The sequence below is a fragment of the Oxyura jamaicensis genome, chromosome 2, assembly GCF_011077185.1.
Source record: "Oxyura jamaicensis isolate SHBP4307 breed ruddy duck chromosome 2, BPBGC_Ojam_1.0, whole genome shotgun sequence".
Taxonomy (NCBI): Eukaryota; Metazoa; Chordata; class Aves; order Anseriformes; family Anatidae; genus Oxyura; species Oxyura jamaicensis.
The window spans coordinates 78,592,524-78,616,258 of NC_048894.1; positions in this window are offsets into that span (position 1 = coordinate 78,592,524).

Consider the following 23,735-nt stretch of genomic DNA (forward strand, 5'->3'; position numbering starts at 1 on the left):
AATAAATACATAAGGAAGTGCTTTTGGGTGCAGAAACACATAAACTGTAACTGGATTGAATTAGATCAAATTTATCATCATTATTTGTAAGAAAGGGGCAGAACTAGAGTCAAGATGATGTGAAGAGCACTTTTGTGAGAAAACTTCTAGTTGTGTGCTTATGCTAGCACGTGGTGTAGTAATGTGAATGGGAAAATAAACTTTTCACAGCAGAAAAACTGCAGGCTGCCATTTGCTGTCAATGGGTTTCCTTAGGCACTACTCCTGGGGAACAGGAGGCTGAATTTTCTCAAAATGACCTTTTTGTGATAAAAAGATAACCCCAAAGAATGTATGATTCAGTACATGTTGTGTACTTCCTCATAATTTTGATGTTTGCTTTCAAACTTAATCAGAAAAGCAGGTGCAACCCGAGAATGGAGGTACCTCCTGAATGACCAGGTCTTCAGGTGATTGCAGGATGCTCTGTAGTTGTGTGGCAATGACAACGAATTTACAGATTTAGTCTGCTTATAAATTTCATATTTTTTAACCCTACTTTAGTACTGTATTGAAAAATAGTGCTTCTTGTGCCTTCCTCTTCCTTCTCAGCAGATCTGCTCTTGCCAAGCTGAAGAAGGCTGTATCTCCTGGGTCATCAAAGATGGATAGCACAGTGCTGCTTATGGATACTAAGACTAGCTGACAAGAAGTTATAAAGAGGGAGCTTCAATGAGTTAATACGGCTTTTATACTTTGGGAAAAAAAAAAAAAAAAAAAAAAAAAAAAAAGCTCTGCTATAGTTCTGAGAAGATTCAGCAGGAGGTAAGTAAGCTGATGTGGAATCTTAGGAAATATCAGAAACTTTTTTTTTTCTCAGAAAGTATTATTATTATTATTATTATTATTATTTTGGTTGTCTTGTAGAAGTCATAGGCAGCAGGACCCCTTCTCCAAACTTTCATATCCTGAAGTTTTGCTGACACCCAGAAAAAATGTGAAAGTCATGACTGCAGCTCTAAGCAGCAGAAATATGTTATATAAAGTGGGCAGATTGACATGTACATACTGGAAGAGGGAGTGAGTCTGCTTTGCTTATCTAATTATTTTCTTATACATGTCTAATCATTTACTACTTCTACCTGTGCTTGAATCAGCTCTCCATGAGCTGCTGTCCCTGACCAACACTGTCATATATCTCAAATCTCTTGAGGAGAGGGGCTTTGAGAGAAGTTTTCATGGAGGAGACAGCTTCTACCACCCTTCCTCCCACTGCTGGAGGAGACTGGGCTCGGACAAGTACATGGTCCTGGGGTGATGTGGCCACAGCAGCTCCTGCTGACTTGCTTTGCCACCTGGGTAGGGACCTGGACTATCACTGGGTCCCTGCCAATTACTACTGTTAATTGTGTGGTAACTGTGGCTCATGAGCTGTTCAAGAAGGCTGTATGTATCACATCACTGTCCCCAGCAAGCTGCCTCTTCCTAGCACACATTTGCTAGAAAGAAAGTTAAGGAATTTGGAGTGTCAGAGCTATCCTTGCATGAACTGGTGTCTGTAGCTAGTGATATAACACCATTAATACCAGTTTTGAAGTATGGACAATCTGTTTTTTTCTGCATGGTTTCTGCTCTTCTCTTATCCCTGCCTTCCTGTGTTATTTTTTCCCCTTGATATCTCTCCTCCCTTCTTTTTATCCAAACTGGCTTCTGTACTCAAAATAAAAATTACTGGAGGGTTTTATCTGGGGAATTATATTTCCTTTGCTTGCCTCTTCAGATAACTTACATGCAGCTAAAGAATGCTTAGAGCCACTGGAAGGTGCTTAACACAAAGGATTATTTCCAGGTGCCTTTGCTGAGCTGTCTTTAAGTGAGGGGAAACAAAAATATCTCATTTTACAGCTGTAAAAATTCACACCATCCACAGGCTAGGAATGCTCCTGGGGTTACTGGTGTATGAAATCTGTATGCTCTGGCAAATGAGCTGTGACTGTTAGGAGAAGCAGCAGCAGATGTAGGCATCGTATTGGGAAGCAAGCTATTCAGGTGGGGTCTGATGTGCTCTTCCAGCACAAATTCATAGTGATGCTATTTCAGAGAAAAGTAGCCTGTCTGTGCAGTTTCCCTACTGCAAGCAAGGAGGTAGAAGAGGTACAGCTTTCTTTTTCTCCCTCAGGAAAAGAAAGAAGAAGTAAATGTGATAACTTCCATTTAGGTAGGACATTGGCATCAAATTTTCCTTCTGTTTCTGAGGTGGAAAAGAAGTAGGCTGTACAGATGTGGCAAATACTTTCCTGTTACAAATGGCAAAATATGAAATGTTTCATAACATGAGACAACTAGTAAACCTTAATCTCCTTTCTCAACAGAACCAGCAACAAATTTCTTCTGATTCTGAGCTCACTACACTGTCACTGTGTCACTACATGTCTTACAATCCTGTTTCAATAAAAAGATTTCAAGTAGTAGTAAAGTTCTTGCCATAATTGTGTTTATCTACATCCGTTGTTGAAAATACTTGTCTTTTACAGTAGCAAATCTTCTAGCTTCTAGCTGGCGATTGCTTTGTGTGCTGTATGGAAGCCCTCTATAGTGCTGTGTCAGAACCTTCTGTACTGCAGTTTTTGCTTCATTTTGAACCTCAGTCTTGAAGACTAAACATGAGCTCCCTGTTTCAATCTCATACGCTACCCTGTAGAGGTTTCTCTAAGTTTTTGGAGTTCTGTTTGGTCAGATGCACTGTATACTGAATTTCAGGGTGCTGGAGAGGGCAATAGAAGACAGGAAAGTTATCCCAGATAAAAAGCTGTGCCTCTTGTTCAGTCTGTTCCTGTTTCAGTTTGTGACAACAGTGCACTACCACAGCAGAACCCTCCCAAGGTGTTGTTCCAGATATCCGACCTGTATGGTATCTCATGGACTGCTACTTCCTCTTGTCAGATCCTGGAGTGTGATGCTCAGGGAGAAGGGAAACTTCCATTTCTGTGTTATCTTTTGGTTTCTTCCCTATAGGTCTCTGTTTAGAAGCTCAAAACACTTTGTCCCGGGTCATAGCTATATGCATGTTTGTATTTCTTTATACAAGTATAGCTGTCTAAAAGTATGTACAAACCTACTGTACATATCAGGAAGAAAGGGTTAAAACTGTGAGTGGAAACTGCTTTTATCACAGAGAAGCTCCAGGGAGCTGGGATGTGGCTGTAGACTGTATGAGACACACTGAGATCAGTCAGAAGGTGTTACAGAAACTCAGTAGAAAGCTAAAGTGCTGTCAAGGTCCGCTGCTTCAAACAAAATAGGACATCAGACACACCAGCACAAACCTGGTTATTAGCCAAAGTGAAGATCAAAAGACAATCAGCTGAAAGGTTAGGGAGAGGCTGACATTATGGCAGGACCTTTTTAAAGGAGGAAAGAACTGCAAGCGAGTCTGGCTGTTGTTAGAGCTCAGCTGAACAAAGCAAAGCTGAGCTCACCACGGAGGCAAGAGACTGCCCATTTTCAGATCTCATCACTGAGTGCTTTGCATCTCCAAGTGAAAGGAGTGTATGATGCTGCATTTCCAATAAGAGTTCTGCATCCTTTGTTTCCAAAGAGGCCCTCCACCTGGGCCTCCTGCAACAAGGAAGGTCAGAGAAACCCAGGCCTGTCACAAGGGCAAATGAAACCACAACTTTTACATGTATGCACAGGAGAAAGCTTCAGGCTGCATTTTGCTCAGGGTGTACCCAGAGAGACCAAGCAAGGGGGCTGCAAGTGCATCTCTCCCATGAGCTGCTCTGATGTTAGAGGACTGAGTACTTCTCTGCAAGACAAACTGATGAGCTGGTTCAGCTCTCTAGTGCAGGTCAGGTGGAGCTCCAGAAGTGTATACTGGTTGGGTTGACTTGCACTCAGACCTGCCTGTAGTTAAGCTGTGCATCCACAAAAAGAGGTGGCTATAAATGGGGGCATCCAGGAACCTACAGCACCTTCAAAGGAAGGACTGCGGGGAGACAAAGCTCTGCCATGAATCAAAATAATGAATTGGCTGAACTTCAGAGCACCTCATGTTAGCCTGACCTTTGTTTTCTCATTTGTTTTAGATGATAATTTGTAGGTGCCAGTGAACCTGCTTATTGCAATTATAGTATCTGCAAGCCTGTGTTAGTATTGGTGTATTGAACTGCTGTTCCTCAGTAACAAATGGTTGGTGAGTTATCATCTGTACAGCCATTTGTGTTCTTGTGTTACACTAAAAGTTGGTCCCTTGCCCTGATGGACAAATATCAATTTTCTGATCTTATGGCTCATCACTTCAGCTATCCCCATAAGAACTAATAAGCATCTCGTTTTCTAGAGTTGAGTCATCTTTCACCTTCCCTTATTCCCAGCAAACAGACATCAAAATGTATACTTCAAAAAGTCATAATAGAAGTGGCTGCATTTCAGTGCTGAACTTTGAGTTGCCAACATGTCCTTTGCTTTTTCATTTAATGAGCTGAGCATGTTGTTGGAGACAATCAAATAATGAATTTTTTCATCCTTTTTGCCTTATTAAATATTTGATTTAAAATTTAGGCATTGCATTCATGCTATAATTATGCCCATCCTGAAACCATTGAACTGAATCTTTTGTACTTATTTATTTTTGCAGCATGGTTTGTCAAAGGATTTCTGTCATCACTGAGGTATGTGTCGTGGGGGGCTAGACACTAAAACTGGTCATGTTCATGTCCCAGAAAGCTTATGATCTTAATAACCAGATTTGACAGGGAGTGCAAATAAACGAGCATAAAATGCTCTCTCTTTGAAATACGGCAATACTGAGAAGTGTATAAAAGCATAATTTTCTGTTCTTCTCAGGTCATGCTAGGCAGCAAGCAGGCAAACCCTCTTCCAGTTTTCTTTCAGAAAAATGTGGAGATAATGGTTACTAAAGTCTCTTAGTGACTACTGTACCAGATTCATGTATTTCAGCCTTCTTATCAGTCAGGGCTCTTTGCTGCTCCTTTATATCTATACCAGTACAGAAGAGAATATGAAACTGCCACTTGTTTTTTTTTTTTTTTTTTTTTTTTCCTGTTTTTAATCTAGTATTTGTCTCCTACTTTAAAAATAATAATAAAATCTAACATGTCTTGAGGACAAAAAGTACTGCCCTGGAAAGGATTCAACACGTCACACTTGTGTGACCATTTATCCAGCCAAGATTTTCTCTGTGCTCTCACTGCTGCACTATCACCTCCTAAAAGAAGAGTTGTAAGCACTATAGCACATATAGCACGCTATACCTTTCCTTTTCTGAATTCTTGTGTGCTGCAAATATTCTAAAACAGGTAAGATTAAACTTGTACAACCTCACGTAAAGGCAACGTAAGCCTTATTATCTTAGAGAATGGGAACACCATTCCTTTACACTTATTCTCTGAGTTTTTCTATTTTCTTGTCCATCTTCAGCTTTTGGCCCTCTACCTTCATTGCAGTTTTGTGCACCACCAACAACCTCAGCTGCAACTATTGACAAAGACAGTGGGAGGTGAAGGAATATCAGACTGCTGCTCAGCTTTCATGGGTAAATGTAAGCGCTACTTAAACACCAAAATTGTGAATAGATGGCTCATGGCTGAAGCATTCAGGATTCAATTTTCCCAGCAGGAGGATCTGAGAACAGCTATTAATGTGTAGTTGAAAGCATTCATCTATGTCTGCTCCCTTAAGTGCCTTCTAGCTTCCTACCGTGGGAAAATTTTTGGCTTTTTGCAGACCCTCTCAGGGGAGACTGAGGGGCTCTGAGATACTAACAAAGGAAAAAGCTTACAGAAGTGCTTGTAGGCAATAAGGTGCATCCTCCTGGAGGTGAGGGGTGTGAGTGTATATGTACATTTGGAGGTCTGGGGGGGTTGGGAGAAGGAAGCAACAGTTGCTGCTTGCCATGGGAGCCCAGGAGGTGCTGACCTGCTGCAGCCAAGCCAACGGGACAGCTTGTTACCTCAGCTGCTCAGGAAAACGGGATTTGGTGGTACATCTAGTAAAGAAACTACCCTAAGGAATCATTCTCTGATATTTTCAGTTGGGACATAAACCTGTGGAGTCTTTAAATCTACATCTGCTGGTATACTAACAATGTTTTTTACATGTTTGGATTAATATGTCTTTCTATGTCTTCACATGCTTTCTCTCATGTTTCACACATGCTGTATTGAAGAAATATGCATATTGTGTATATATGCAAGATTTTTTCCTGCCAGATCAACTTCGGTTTAGAACTACAATAGTAGTTCTTTGTCCATCCAACAGGTCTTAAAAGTCAGGCATTGATAAAAATGGTAGGGATGGGTGAGTTATCTTAGCACTCTTCAAATGCCTGCAAAATAAAATTGGGCATTTATTGTTATTTTGACTGGGTATGTTATCTGCATTGACACACAAATAGCAATTCTGTTGTTCTGAATGCATTAGAACAACATTTCTTTGTTTGTGGCTATTAAATTAATAGCCACAATTAATTGCCACAATTATATTAATTGCCACAATATAGTCATCTTGGCAGACAAACCAAGTAAGCTAGGTAGAAAAAAAGTGTGTGGAGAGGGGACTTACTTGTTTCTTTAATCTGCGATGGTGAGAAATCACATCCCCCAGCTTTCTGAGACCTACTTTGATAGTATCTCTCAGTACTGTTTTTTTCTTCCCCCTCATATGTTCATATTAACTAACTGTGTGGACACACTTCTAGGCATGTCTGAGAAACAATCTTCCACCCTGCTTTTTTTTTTTTTTTTTTTTTTTTTTTTTGTCATGGCGTTTATTTAAAAGGTACCGATGAGTGCAGCAATAGGAGCTTGTCACCAGTGATATGGCTATTTCTCGTAAGAATCCTCTCTGAGGGAAAACTGGTTTAATCACAGCTGATGAAAGGATTAGGTCACAGGGTCCTGGATTTTCTGACCTCTTAAAACAGCATAGTGTTGCAAGTATTGATTTTCCTTTTATTTTTATTTTATTTTATTTTTTCCTTTTGTCTTGAAGGTGAAGAAAACTTGTCTATGATAAGTCAGCTCTGGTTCCAGACTGGTTTGGTCCTCTTCTTGGTAAGAACCACAGGGACAAAAAGTTTGGCATTAACATGAGATTTGCATGCAAAAAATGATTTAAAAGTTATAGACTCCATTAGAGAAATGCTCCCAGCTGTCTTGAGGCAATTTCTGCCTGCTCTGTTTTGCCATTTCAATGGCTTACAAACTTGGCTTACTAATATTTAGGTGAGATGAATAAAGACTTACTACTACTACTACTAATATGCTACTTGGCTTAATTCTATTTTTGTGAGATGAGCAAAGGTCTGATATTTAAAGTACCTAAAGTCTTAAATAACACCTTCTATTGAATAAGATCAAAGTTATATTCATATTAGGAAAAGATGGGATCTTAAGCAAAAATGTGAATCCATTAGAAGCAATCTGGCTTCCTTTGTACCTCTGCAGTGATATATACTGATCTGGAATCAGTATATCCTGGAAACCTGAGCAAAACAGGGTGAAAGTTTTAACTTGTTTATTACAAGACTAAAACTAGGCTCACTTGAAAAATTGGATGAAATATGTAGTAGAAAATATTTCAAAAGTGCTTATTAATTTTCAGCTATCCATCTATCAGCCTGATTACTTTCTCCTTCCACTTTCCCCTACTTTAAGGGTGTTATTGACACCTGGAAGAGAAATGGAAAAGGCCAAACTTTATTTGATTTATGGTTTAAAAAAATGAGCCAGAACAAACAAAGTTTCCATGCTAGGCTCTCTGTAACATGAGTTGGTCTTATAATTCCCATGATGCTTAAAACTTACAGTTGATATCAGGCAGTGAAATCAATGTTTCACTGTTGGACTTATAAAATAGAAATTGGATTGCTGTTAAAACAATGACACTGCCATCAGCTCATCTTTATTTTTACAAGACTAAAAGTAAGTTACGATTTTTAATAATATTTGTTTTTAGCAAATGACAGTAAATTTCCTGAGCTTCAGCTATATAAGAGCCAGTAAAAACATACAAGCCCCGATCTTCCCAGAGCTATACTAAAATGAATGTTAGATGCTTGGTGCAATAGCACCCTCTACATCCTATGAATTTAAGCACATCTGAATACATCCCTCACTCTGAGGTGGGCTGGGTCAGGTGTTAATGCTATTGACAATGTATTTTCTGGGCAGCTTTTCATCTGACCTCAATAGCACACAGATGTTAAAAGCAAATATCAAGCAAGAGTAATTAAAGCCATGGAGAACAAGAATAACAGGTGGTGAAGGCAAGCTTCTTTTTCTTTTCTTTGTAACAACAACAACAACAACAAATAAAAAATAATAATAAAATAAAATAATAATAATAAAAAAAAATGTCCAGGCAAAGGAATTGAAAGAGTACAATTCATGTTAAGTTTAGTAAAGGATTTGGTATGATGTCTTGTGAAAAGTTATAAGCAACATACAGAAAATAAGAATTAGTACAGGCACTAGGCTGAAGAGTCAAAGGGTCACAACAGTGAGTTTTAATGAAATGATAATAGGATGCTGGAGGAAAGTTATTTGGAAAATTACCTGAGTATAGTACTCATTCACAAGACACAGGAGGCACCAGGGAAAAAATGGCAAATGTAGTTCTAGGCTATATTGGACACATTATTTCAGCAGAAATAAGGAATATTACTTTCCCTTTGTATTACGCTCAGTGTATGACACTGTTAAAACACTGTCTGGCATGCAATCTAATTACGGTCACTTATCTTTTTTAAAATAAGTGAAAATGGACTGGTACAATGTGAGAAAAAGGGATTAGTGGGAAAAGATTTTTTTTTTTTTTTCTGAACGAAACAAAGGCTTGCTAGTCTGTTCTTATTAGACTGTAAAATGTAGGTCTTCATATTTAACTTAATATGAGCTACTTGAGAATTTGTTCTTAAATGTGTGTATGTATATATAAACCAGATGACACTTTCTCTTGACTTTACTCTGAACAAAAAAAACTTCAAAGCTAGCTTGGAGAAATCAACATCACCATTATTCTGCTTCAGTAGTACTTCTTTTACTCTGTTTTTGATGTGGAGACTAAAGGACAAAACCTCAGAGCTATAGAAAGGACAAGGCATGAAAGTTGTCAACAATTCTTTTTTTTACCTATATTTTGCTTATAGGTAGTAGAACCACTCTTCAAACAGCAGCTGAAGCTATTACCAGTGTTTCTTCTTAAAGATCTTTTTGATGAGCAAAGCTTTTCACTGAAGGATACATAGCAGGGCTTCCTCTTCTGTAAAGCAGTATTCTGGGACCAGCCATATTCTAAGTGATCCAACTCTGCAAGAATCAGCTGCCTGTATTTTCATCTTAGTCACAAACGAGGTGCTAGGTTAAACGAGGTGCTAGCTCTAGCCTTGGTACGATTTCACTGAGCTGGTGTTGGCTTCCTTTCATTCAATAATTTTTTATTCAAAACAAGAAACCAACCTAAAAGCTGATGGTTCCAAACCATGAAGAGTAAGCTGCATCATTCCAGGGAACACTTACACTTATATATTTCTAGTCACATCAGGGTTTCTCCCAGTTATTTCAACATACAAAAAATTCACTATACAGACTGCATTTTCCTGATGGTGCACTGTGTGAGGATTGCAGTGGATGTACTTTTTGCTTGCCAGTTTCCAAAAGGGTGTATTTGTGCTAGGACCAAAGTAGCAGAAGCCATCAAAGGTTTCTGTCACTTCATTCAGAGCTGGATGTTGGTGCCACCAATGGGGCAGTCTTCACACATTTACTGTGAGGTCAGGAAGATAGCAGTTCTGAAGATTTAGCCATTATTGAGAAGTGCTGGCAGACCCTGTTGTAAAGGACATTTGTAACACTCCCAGTAATTGCCTATTTAATACACATGGGGGTGATTTTTCTGGTCTTTTTCTGTTCCATTGAAATGTATTCTTTTTGAATGTCACCTGATTTTATTAGCTGACTTGATATACCCCCATGTGTGTTGAAACCAAGCTTCGGAGCCTTTGCTCATTTTGTTAGCCAAGCTCTAAGTCTGATCAATGTGCTTCTGATGATATCTCTAGTTTCTTCAAGAGTACTTTTCTAAGAAGCTCACAAGGTGGTGCTGTATAGTCTTCCATGTCCGAATTGGGAAAACTACTCCACGATGTCCTAAACTTTACTAGAACAGTTTATGCCTCCAAAGCTGTTTTCTGCCTACCTGCTTTTTTAATGCTCTTATTAAATTCTTTTTTGTTTGTTTGTTTATTATTTATTTATTTATTTATTTTTACTTGGAGCAGAAACCTCTGGGAATTGACTATTAGTACAACTCTGAGGAAATGTGCTAATTCTTTTTGATGACCCCTGTTGGTGTATAAGAGACTAAATCAGGTTGTGCCTGGGATACACTCAGAAAACTACTTTGACTTCCTCTCTAGACATTTTCCTAAATATTTGGTTAGTAGGTGCTTATTAGAGTTGCTCAAAAGAAGGGAAACTATGTTGAATAACCGCACAACAGAAAGCTACAGTCTAGCCAAACAAAATACTGTGTACACTTGGATGGCTTTAGGGTTGAAATTTTAGGGAGAGGGGCTGGGGGGAGATGTGGACAGACTTAGGTTAAAACTGAAGAAAACACTGGGATGAGTCCAAAACATTTTGAAGTGAAGAAGCACAGAATCTGGAAGCTCTGAACCCCTGGGTCACAGACAGCAAAGACAATATTTAATTCCCTGCAACACATTCATATTTTGAGAACTTTCATTTTTCCCCTTAGGTAACTTTAAAGTGTTTCTCTTCATGGGTTTCTTCCCAATTAATTTCAGTATACTTAACTTCTTTCAACATTTTCTCACCACTGCCCCCATGCCCTCTAGCTCAGCTGATTTACGTGCTAACAGCTGCTTTGAAAAGTGTAATTTAAATATTAGAAGAGTCAGGGAGTCAGAAACATCTCTTGCTCATCAAAAAAGAGTGAAGAGGCCATTCATGCATTAATGCTTTCAGATATGGAAGACTAAAATACATTTATCATTATTATTATATTAATGTACACATCGTTCTGCTGCATCTTATATCTTGCATTTTGATGTCATGAGGTTATAGTTACAGTAGCCAAACCGTACAAGAGAGGAAAATTGTGCTTTGCAAACTCTTCAGAAAAGGAGGAAAACGAGCTCAGAAAAGCCTCTAGGTTCTATTTAAGAATGTAAATAAGAGGAAGCAAAGGTGTTGAGTGCTCCATGCTTACTAAAGCAGCAGTGACTGAAAAAAGCCCTTCCAGCCTGGAGATGCTGTGCAGCATGTTCCTTGTGAGGTGTGGCCTTAATTCCAGCATTGATAGCTCTGCTTTCCACCAGCATAAACTGAATGCTTTGTTTTAAATCATAGCTTCCTTTAGAACTCTTCCTGTGCAGAAAGTGTGAACTTCCCAAGAAAACCAAAGGGAAGAACAACTAATGATTTTTGTCTGCATTTTTCATAAGCAGAACAAAACCGCTTCCATCTATATATGCAATTCTGTGTTGATATCAACTCAGACCAGAGTGGATCTTTATTTAGGTGAAATGGCTATAAGAAGTTGTGGATATATTTGAGGCTATTCACAAGTAAATTCTGTGGTTTATTTCAAGATCAGGATAATTAATTGAGATCTATTTTGCCTTCTGAATGATCATCTTTACAGCTGTGTGGTACCTAGGCTTGGGTGGCATTTTACATTACTATTTGCTTTGGCTTATGTATGATTGAGGATGTGTGTGGAAGAGAGGATTATGCCATTTTATGCCAGATTGTTCAGCAACTTGTGCTCAACATGTTGTGCTGATGGCAGCATCTGTGCCCTCCAACAGTCATGCCTTCTCTTAGGGAAAAACAACCTATCCTACCAGGCAGCACTGGGCATAAATGTGCCCGAGGGCCACCTTAGGTTAAGTCCTTTATTTCTAACAGGCTCCCCAGCATGGTTCACAGTCACTGCTGAAGATTGTCCTCACCTTCAGGCTGCAATGCTTTGGTCCCTTGTTCTGATGAGAAATGCAAGCCTAGCTCTGAAAAACCTTACCAGCAAGTTTCAAGTCCAAGAACCGCCCCCCATCCAAGGCGGGGGGGGGGGGAGGGCGGCTTTATCTCCAAGCCCTCCCCCTCTCTCCCTCCCCCCCCCCAAAAAAAAAGAAGACTTTACATCCCAGTGATTAAAACTGTATAAAATATTGTGATTATAAGACTTTGGGGGGCATAAGTGACTTTTAGGAAAACTTAAAATATTTGTTTTAAATGTTTGAAAACCGAGCCCTACAAGGAAACATGCAGTTTTCACTTGCAGAAATGCTTTATTTGTTAGCTGTTTAATTTTTCTCTGGCTGAAGTCGCTGCTAAATTTATATTACCATAAAGCACACAATATTTTTATTTAGCTTCTGTTAAAGCATGATTAGTGGCTTTGATTTGTTGTTTCCAGCTGCTTGTACATGTGTGCTGATTGAAATGGGCTGAATTCTTACACCAAGGAGAAAAATGCTGTGCAGTGTAATCCAGTGTGTGTGCTGTTTTTCTAAGCAGCACTAGTTCTCCAGATTAGTAGCATCACTCTCCAATGGACTTTCAGAAAACATACTGCTTCTGTCACGCCTAACTCAATTATAGGTAAACTACTGATTTGCATCATTTAAAGCTTCAGAAGTGTGTGAATAAATAGCTCAGTGCATCAATGAGAGCAGCTCTGTAGTGTTTCACTTCTCTGTACGATCCACAGCATCAGCTAGGCAACTGGTTGTTGGGGAGCCAGGCTGTGCCCCAGGATGCACCCCTGGGGAAAAAGGCGGGAAGATGTCCTTGCCCAGGGATACAGTCCCCCACACCTGGTTCTCTACCCCCACCCCACCAGCACGGAGTCAGGGACAGCTGCTTTCCTGTTGGAGAAGTAGGCACAAAATGAAATCTGTGGGTGTAAGTCCCTGAGGTATAAGCCTTGACTGCTGAAGCCAGAGCTTCGTTTGGTTCCTAGTCCACAACCTGTAATTATTTTCCTTAAGAATTTTTTCATAGTTGTCTTGTTATTAACAACCCATAGGTGCTTTGAAATGGTTGGCATTCATTTAACTCGAGATGTGACCTTCCTGCATTTATAAAGGTCGGGGTTTTCTTTATTACTTGTACACACTACTGTTCCATTGTTCCAGTCTGTGCACGCTGTTTTGTCTTGCCTCTTCACATTCACTTAGCCAGCCAAATCTCTACTTTACTCTTTGATTATTTGGGTGTACAGTTTTGTCTGGATTTCTCTCAGATTTTCCTCTTCTTCCCTTCCACCTCACCTCTCCATTTGAAAATATTTTGTTTCTGGAACATTTCCCCGTGATTATAACAAAAGCTATTTTATTTCTGGGTGAAGCAAATAGTTGCAAGCCAATAGAAGCAAAATATCTATCAAATAGAAGCAAAAAATCTATCGTGCAGATGAGACAAATGAAAGGAGAAAGACATTAAGAACATTTCGTCATTCTCCAGAGATATTTTTGGGTGGCTTTGGGACAGTGCCTGCAAGTCATATGCTAGGGACATCACTAATTGTAGCTTCCTTTTTGTTTTCTGTATTTCAGCCATTCACTGAATGCTTATTGTTTGGTTTGGGTTGGTTTTGAAGTAGCTTGTTGTAATGCAGAAATGAGAGCTCCCCTTTTGTGATTTATAGAAATAGCATTCCCAATATCAAGGTAAAGTGTTCAGAAATGACTCATGCATGCTTTTAATCAAGGACATAATTGTGTGAAGAGGTTTGATTATTTCATCAAAGCTTGAGGGCCATATTTAAGTAATGAAAGGAACCTATCTATCATCTGTATTTTATTATTTTTTATTTTTATTTTTTTTGCGCTTTGCTGTTAATGGCACTGTTTTCTGAATATTAGCATAAAAGGCAATATAGCAAGGTATCTCAGACAGGTTCAGTTATAATTAGTGTGTAAAGATGAAGCCTATATGTGTGCCATTCAAACAACTTTCTAAAGGTTTCCACTTCTGGAATTTGCAGGAAATCAGAAGCTGTTTTTGCAAACCAGGCCTTCAGCATTGAGTTATCTATCAGCAGTCCTAGCCACAGATTATATACAAGGGAAAATATATGTATATATCTATAAATATATATTAATCATATATTTTATATTTATAAATATGCACACAAATATGAGACCATCAGTTGAGAGGACAAGGAAAGCAGTATGGTACACGATGCTTGATTGTATCTATTTATGTGGGCATTGCATACACAATGACAAATGCAACAAGAGATGTCTTTGCAAATGTCATCGCACCTTCAAAATGAGGCAATTTAACAAATGAAGTCAACTAACCAACTGGAAGAAGAAACCCTGTTCTGCAGCTAATTCCTAGTCTGAGGGTAAGAACTGGGTAATGCAACACAAAGTGAAAGAGCTTGCCAAAGCCTCTTCAACTCCCTGTGCCCTGCCAATCAAGAAACTGTGCTCACCAACCTTAGTGCACACTGAAGAAATGAGATTGTGAAGGGGGGGGAATTAGGCCTTTATCTAAAACAGGGCTGGGTTTTCCATTGTTCCTATTAACCTGTGGGTCAGGCTGTCATAAGCAGCGTAGGCATCACCACATAGGGGGACTTGCACCAGCTCGTGTTGCTTACAACCATGTGCATTCTAGGTACGTGTTTGTGCGTGCATGAATGGGACACTCATCTTATGCACAAACCCTTAATAACCTTAGGCCATTGTTGCCTGGTCATTTTAAAGCAACAGAAATTCCTGCTGGAGCTGATGAAGCAGTCTTGTCTCTGTCCTATATATTTTCCCTAAAAGGAACCCATTCATGGTGTTATAACCTACCTGTTGGCCAAAGGGAGAGTGAGAGGAGTGGGCAGGATTTGGGCAGTAATTTAGATCCAGCATCTCATGTGGCCTTCTACAGAAAGTACTGGGGTAGTGGTATAGAGAGGAAAGAAGGTAGATGCTGTGGACATTGCAGGGTAGGTAACCCTGTGCTTGTGGATGGGGTCAAATCCAGATATTTAAAATGTGGGCACCATTTGTCCTTGTAAGATGGAGAACTGAAGATCTGGCGAGGCAGAAGCCTGAAGTGGTGTAGATATGAGGGCTAGAGGAGTCTGCTCCTTGGTGCCCAGAGAAAAGACAATGTGGATGCGATCACAACACCTTCTGCAGAAACAGGAGTGGTATCCAAGTGAGGATGATCCTCCTGTGGTCAAGTAGGCCAAGTTTAAGTCACTACAAGGCAATGCAAATAGCAGAGGAGGATCAAGGGGGAAAATTAACTTTTGCAAAATAAATGTTTGACAAAGGTGAAGAGCCAATGTCTTCATAAGCCCTATTCAGCCAATTTATTTTAGCAAATTAAGGAACAGGGTAAGGATAAGGAAAAGTGCACCTTTGTGTGTCTTTTACTCTTTCATACTCATTTTCAAGCTTTTGTTGGGCTGTATATTTCCAGGGAGTTTGCAATTACCCTCTTGCTGTCCTTGATCTGTGTAAAGAGGAAACAGGAACAAGCATTTCAGAAGCTGTGAAAGCTTTCTTTCAATTACCCTTGCTGAAAACATTATGTGCTCAAAGGAGTTGTTTAAAAGGCAAATGTAGTTTTTGTAGCTTCCAAAGCTGTTGTAACAGGCTTTACTGGGGTCCTTGTCTTTCCTTTTTCTGAGAAAATTGAAACTGAGGAGACACATTAAAAACTTCTTCAGCCCTCTCAGCCTCCCTTCAAAATACTAAATGGGGTGCTAACCTGTGCCTCAAGAATGATGAGATTTCAAATGCTTTCCTGTTACCTCTTCAACCTTTCTGTACAAATGAATTCAGAAGGAAAGGAGGCCTCTCATTCCACATCTATCATCCATGTTTGCAGGTACACTACTGGTATGTTACTCCAGTTGCAAAAGTTAGCAGGATGTACTAAACCATGAAGAAGGGGTCTTATGTTAAGGGTGGATGAAAGATGCTTCATCCCACTTAAAAAAAGAAATACATAAATAATAATAATAATTATTATTATTATTATTATTATTAAAAAAAAAAAAAAAAAACAGTGCATATTTTTAATGCCTGTTTTTCTTGTTCTTTTTCTGTGACCAGCAGTGCTAATTTGGCAGAATTCTTGAATTTAGGAGAATTCAAAGCATTTTTTTGCTTAGGTTTGACTCAGATGTGTGAAGAAAGGGAAGTGCAGCCCACAACACAACATTGTAGGACTATGTGAGCTCCTGGTTGTGCTGTCATATCTCTGTGTGGGCAAATATACTGGCTGGCAGAACAGATGCCAATGCAGTGGAAACTTTATAAAGGAAAATTAACTGGTTTAGGAGGTTGTGTTCTACCCTCCTGAAGTTCTGTCAAATTCCAAAATAGTAAGATCGAAAGCTATACTTCAATTGTCTCTGAAGCCATACTTTGCCTTTCCCATCTATCTGAAATCCTTTGGTAGGACAGGTGTCATAAATACACTTCTCATAATGCAAGTAGGGAACGATGTGGCAGGAAAGAACTACCTTCTGAGAGCTGTGGCTTAGTCTAACAGCCCGCTGGTGAAAGAGTGGGAGCTTAAGCAGACTATCCAGTGAAGTGTTTCAGCAAAAGAAATAAATGTTTTGGGTTTTAGGGAAAAGCTTGATTTTAAAATAATGTATTTTCTTTGAAACTTTCATTAACTGAGGAGAGGTGGGGGTGGTTTCTGTCTTCCTTGCTTATAATGGAGAAGAGAGCAAGAAAACCTGCATGTGAGAATTTATATTCCACTGAAAAGCCCAAGGATACGTTAGAAGTATCATAACTCTAACACACAGACATCTCCACAAGGTAGGAACAGTTACTATCTAAAAGCTACAATCTTGGGTTTGTGTATGTTGTTAAGTTGCACAGCTGAGGTAGAAGTCTGCAAACTTTTTTCTGCCTTACTCCATGCAGTGAGGAAAAACACTCATGCCAGAAAGAGGGAAGAAAAAAACACACTCTACAAGTTGATAATATTTGACAAATTGGTGAGGAAAGTAAACAGAACATTTATAAAATATCTAGAAACCAGTGATATATAAATGACAAGTGTTTTCCTTTTTTTTCAGTGGATAAATATTTCTCACTGAAAGACTGGAAAAAAAGGAAAGCAAGTAAAGCCCTTTTCAGAATCTCCTCTATTCTTATTTTTCATGAATGAAACAGAACTAAGGGAGCCAAAATAGTCTTTATTTTGAATCCTTATTTTGAATTTGTGAAATACTAATCGTGCTCCTCAAAGTGCAATATGTTGCTTTTGATAGCACTGTATTTGATTCTATGCCTCATTGATGTCAGAGTATAAGATGTCCTTTCTCAAAATGAAAAGTAATGGCTGCAAAAGGTGATTTTACTAAACTGATGTGCCTTGTACTTGGCATCCTTTTTCTATGATAAATAGAGCCAGTAAATCTGGCTCTATTAATACCTACCTGATAATGGATCTACTAATTCCATATGTATATTAAAAATCTAGCACCTTGAGAAAGGCACCGCTCTTGCATACAAAACTAGCCAAAGAGAATTTCTCAGGCATTAGATCATTGATCAAAGCCCTAAGGATGGAAATAATTTTAAGGATTCCAGTAGGTTTTATCTTTGCTGCTTATATAAATCTCAATCTCATCTCTTCATTCAGTCTTTATACTTACAACACCAAAAAAGTTCAAAAAGTACCACCCATTACCTAGGCAGGTCTGTTTGTGAAGCGAGATATTTCAGATACCTCACCTCACTTCCAGCTACTTTATTTGGTTGTCCACATCTTGTTTGAGCTTTTGTGAATGCCATCTGAAGCATAAAGCTTCTTGCTTGCTTATTAAATATTTGGCAGTTAAGTCAGGACCAAGGACTGTATTGGGGAGTCAGACCAAAAGTGAGGCAATGCCATGTGAAGTGCCTTAGTCCAACTGATCACAAAAGAGATTGCGGGACCTGTGCTGGTGGGAAAGGAGACTGTATTGGGACTTTTTATAACCATGGAATGTTCTTTGCAGGGCTAGATCCCATAAATTCCTGAACATTATCAGCTCCCATTGAACACATTGAGAGCAGAAAGCACTCAATGTTTATCAAGTTTCAGCCACAGATGCATTTTCAAATATTTGTTTAACATCAGGCCTGAGAAGCACCATCTCTTATTCGCCTAAACACAACATGAAGGAGGCACTGAGGGAAAGAGCTGTCCTAAGGAAGATCTTCTATGGGTGAGAGCTCACTCTGAAGACTGACTGAGTCCAGCCACAGTAAAAATAAGAGATCCAGCTATTAGCTATCATCCATGACTCAGAGCTTCCATTAGATCAGGAGAATATAGATTTTATATGAGATAACTGTGCAGATGTAGACAAGTCTGAATCTAACATTGCCTCCTTGTCCCTTCTCCAAAACTGTGTGCACAGGGCTCCTACTGTTCCCTGCTCTGCACCGTTATCTAGAGAAGCACAGGCATGGATCACAAGGCAGCTAGCTACAAATAAAAACAAGTTTTAAAATGTCATTAAATAATCTTTCTATAATCTTTCTACAATCTATTTAATATTTAACACTTAATCACTGTCATTCGTAGCACTTAGAGTCAAGTAGGAAAGTAATGAGGCATATTACTATTTCTTAAAATGACTTAAATTGTGTGCAGATAATATGGGTTATTTTTGCATCATCTGTTTACTTGAGTAAAAGCAGAGGTTTATTTCATCCCCTCAATTTCTTAAATGAATCCTAGCAACTCTTTAGGACTTTTTCTTTGCATTCTGAGACAGTGAGATGATAGAGATGAAGAAAACAGCAAAAGCAAGTAGGTGGTCAGGTGATTGTTTTTTGACATATTGCTTACTCTTGTCAAAAAAAAAAAACAAAGAAACCAGCCAAATGATAACAAATGCACTTCTCTTTATTGCAGAAAGTCATAAAAGTCATAAATTACTTAAGTAGAATGCATTTCTGAAAGTCCTGCTGGGTTACTGTTTGAAGCTAAATTCTGGAAAGCTAAATAATACCCTGTGTTCATAGAGTTGCACTTCTGTTTGGATGATAAACTTGAATGCTTATTGTGGACAAGTTCAGTTATGCACCTAATCTCTTCCTAAAACTCTGCATCTTTACTGTACTCAAGACTTGGCCTACAGTTTTTAAGGCCATTAAACGTATCTTTATTGGTGAAATTCTCAGAAAAAGAAAAAAAATAAAAAATAAAAATAAAAAAAAAAAAGACCCTACTTTATTAAACACCATGATGCCATTCCAATGGACATCAATATAAGAAATATGCCACATGCCTGGACAGAATTGCTGAATCATTGAAGGGACAGTGGCCCAACTGGTGGCTCCCCAGCAAATTCAGTAATAACTCCCACAGGGTCACTGAAGTTTCACTGAAGTAATTTAGAACAGAAGGCATTCACAAAATTGGCGTCCTGATAAATAATATATGGAGCACAACTCTACCTTGCTTTGGAGTGTACAGCTGCTACCTAATTATAAGTGTCTTAGGTGGTTTGAGTTGCCTTGTGAGGTGTCCACTGCTTCTAGACACTTTACTTATTCAGCCACAGAAACAAGCTAAATTAGGGTTAAATTGTGTAAACTGGTACCTTTTCCTCCTTTCCAGATTTTCTAGGAGTGCAGGTGAGAGGTAAATTCTTCAACATCAAAGTATTAGGGTTTTGTACAAAGGCCAAGACTTGTAAGACTTATTACAGGTAAACCTTGGTGTGACATGCACCCTAAGGACCCTGCTTGTGGACCAAGCCCCCTGATTGCTATACAAAAGGAGAAAAAAAAAGATCCCTTGGACTTTGCCACCAGGGTAAGCTATGAAGAGAAAAACTGCTGAAAGCTGGCACATACAGTGACCTGCCTAGAGTGGTTTTTTTCCATAGAGTAATTTACAGCAAAAGGAATTCCATTTAACAATTTCTGATTCAGAATAGGAAAATATTTTAATCCTGTTGATGTTGTAGTGATAGCCTCTTATTATACCCAATTAGTCTAGACTGAGTATTAAAAGCCATTATTTTACTTACATTATTGAACAGACAATTCATAGAAACAAAAATAACTGTTGGGAATAATATGGAATGGAGGTGAAATTTATTGATATCTTTAATCTTGCAAACCATATCCATGTTTCTCCCTGGTGCAGTGCTAGTACAATTCAGCATTTGGCAAAAGCTGATCCAAGTCTGTGCTGCTGAAAGGGCTGGCATGCCTTCATCCTCTCTTCAACCTTTGTTTCAACAGCTTTGTAGTGCAGGGAGCAGAGTCAGCTGCTGATCCCTGGCTGTTTTGTGCCGTTTTTTTCTTTACTCTCCTAAAGATTTTTAGCTGCATCAGTGATCTGAGGTGACTTGCTGCAAGGATACATGGTAGCTAATGTTGACAGAAATTTTCACAGGAAATGTTCATCCAAGGCTTGAGGAAAAGGAGGGCAGAAGTGCCTCTTTGGTGATAGTCTGCCTCAGTCCTACCAGAATATTTTCCATGATGGGCTGCAAGAATTTGCACTTTTCTAGCCTGAGTTTACTTACTTAGCTAACTATCATCATTTTCTAACAGGGTAGTCCTGCCTTTCCCACTATGGAAACCTTCCTGCATCCTTTGCCTCCCTGCAAGCCATAGGCTTGGCTCTCTGCTGTCAGCATGAAACCATGCAATTGCCAAGATGCTCTGCCAAGGCATATTTCAGTCTCCCAGAAGCAGTCTGTTTGCCATCCTGTGGGGGAAATAGGTGTGGGTTAGCATCGATGTACATTCCTGTTGTGGTATGAGGATAAGATTTAGGACCAGCTGGAACTGCCACCAGACCAGCTCTTTCCTGTGGCTGTCAGCGCACATATGCCTGACCACACCTCTCTGTGGGACAACGCATTGCTGGATGAAGCAGGAAAAGCTGACAGCATAGATATGGCAGTGCTGGATGCAAGGCACTCTGTGGACCAAGGATGGTGCTATGAAGTGGTACAGCTGCCTTCTTGGCACATCAACCCTGAAAACAAGTCTGTCAGCAATGGGGAGCCTACAGCTCTTTTAGCACAGCCTGATAAATCTGTCTTTCATTAACATGACAAGGACAATTGGCGTATTTCCATTCTAAGTTAAATTAGAAAGTTTAGGGTGTCTACTACAGAGGTTATCTTTGGAATAGGCTACAGATATTTTTATTGACAGCTTAAATAGGTATTTTTAAGTGAGAAAACGTAATATATTTTCAGATATGGAAAATGAATATGGGAAAGCACACAGCTAAGGTAAGTTTCAATAATAAATGTTAATGGTGTAGGAGTAGTGTAGGAGTAGTACCCTGTTTCCCTGTCCTTTGAAGATCAGTCTTGATTTGACAGTTTAGAGAGCATGATCATTCTTTTCTTACTTCCATTCCCAAATTATTCTTCCTTTGCTAGGTGACAAGGCAGATATAAGCTTTAAAAACAGGTTTGCTACCATCTTTCTTCTGAAATACCAAATAAAGGAAAGACACTGAATTGCTCTCTGCTCTCCAAGCTTGACACTTTTTTTTTTTTTTTTTTTTTCAGGGAGAAAGTATAGGCACCTTCCTCTAAAATGGAGTTCAGGGCTGAGTATTTTTTTGTAGGGGAAAGTGTTACCAAATCCATGGGGCTGAGCTGGGGTAAGATTTAAGTGGGACCGTTTTTCCTGATTACTCTGAACAGCTCCTGTGCATGAGTCATCCAGGACCTTTTGGGGACCTTTTAGTTCTTTGAACCTTAGTGTGAGTAGTTGCATGTCAAACCCAGTAGTGTGGACTCTGCTAGGAGAGAGATTTTTGATACCACTATGCTCCCTGTCGTGATGCTGAAACATCTTCTGTGGGTTTCAGTCTCTAAAGGTTGAGCTTCCCAAGTAGTGCTGATAAATTTCCATGGTTAGCAAATACACAGTTAATTAGAAAGCAGAGTCTAAAACCACAGGAAAGCTGCATTGTGTGAGGAGTCAGAGTGAGAAGGAGAGCTGATAAAACAGAAGTGTATACAGATCATCCTAAGGAAACAGAAAACAAAGCCCTTCTGTTTAGGTAGTCAGAAAAACTAAATAAGTATTTATTAAAGACTATTTTTGCAGCTTGTAAAGAATCATGTGCCAAAATGTAAGTTCATGCAAAAGACTTTTTTTCCTGTATCTACAGAAATCCAGTTATAAGCCTTGTTTTGCAAAGTAAAAATTAGAACTAGAGACAAATTATAACTGATTTATTCAAAAAGCTGGAGGACAGATTGCAAAATTTCACAATTTTATATACTTGACGCAAACAGTACTTGCACAGTTCCAACTTTATCCATAAAGACTACCCTCTTCCCAAGTACATTAAATAAGTGTAAATAACTTTATACTTCATTTTTATCTCCATCCACGACTGATTTGATGACACAGTTATGTTGTTAGACTTATAGCTGTTGCAATTCATGCCTGAAAACAGTACTACAAAATCTGAAGTCCTAGTTCCAAAGCAAGATGTGTATGATGCTTATATGTCTTAAGAATAAACATTCTGCTACTCTAAAATATAGATGCAAAGAAATTTGAATAATCTGATTTACATATTCAAAGAAACTGAAATTAAAATTCCACTTGAAATTTCTAGATGACAGAACGCAAATTTATTGTATTTAGGGGTGAGAAAACTCTAGTAGCTGCTACAGGAACTGCTTTGGATATGGCATGTCTGGTTTTCCAAGGAGTTTCAGATTTACCAGGGTCTTTGTAGGTCAGCACTCTGCCAGTTCTGATGGAGGAAGTGCTTGGTTGCTTACTGTTTTTACATCCAAAACTCTAGGAGTGATGAAGATAAAACTATATGGTAAAACTATATGGTAAGGACTGGGGTATCATTGTGACAGAGGAGGAAAAACAAACACTTGATGTAGTCATTAGCTTAGAAGCAAAATGGACATGAGTTGTATTCTTTACCTGCACTGTGAACACAATCTATAGTTCCATTGAGTATCATTATTTAATAAAAGTATGCGTAAATCAGTCCCATCTGTAAACTCCATGATGGTAAAGCTTTTCCTTTATGGAAGCAGAGATGGCTGTAAATGAATATAAACACACTTTTTTTTTCTTTTTCTTCCTTTTTTTTTTTTTTTTTAATTGGCTTTCAGAATAGGTGTCTGCTTATTCCTTTGTAAATTTTAAGCCTTAATTCAGTCTGAAATTTAACCAAAGCTAGGGCTTAGCTTCTGTTCTTAATTTCTTAATAAAACAAGTTTTAGTACTAATAGGAACAGGAGAATGGTTCACTGACCTATGTTTCTCTGTCCCATTATCTTGTGACTGCCCCTTCTCTACTGTCTACCCCTAGTAATAAACACAATGCAGGAGAACCCTGCAGTGATCTTCCCCACCTCCCTCACCCCCAGCACACACCCTACCAGCTTCCAGAGTCCTGGGACTCAGTGACTTCCCAGACCATAGCCTGCCTTACTCTTCCCTCCTCTCCGTCTCAGCTAAGAATCAGATCCGTGACTTCTTACAGATAAAGCAGGTGCTCAGACACAGCACTATAACCCTCTGGGTTAGGCCACCCTGCCTTGACAAGTGCAGCAATATCACCTGAGACATTGGTGTGGGTCATTTGGTTTCTTTTTCAGAATAAATCTTCAAATCTAGCTGAGGCTTCTTTCAGCCTATGTTGTGTAAGACCAAAAAGTTACCTCCATGGCCAAATAACAGATCCTATCTTCAGTTGGATTGGATGGATAGC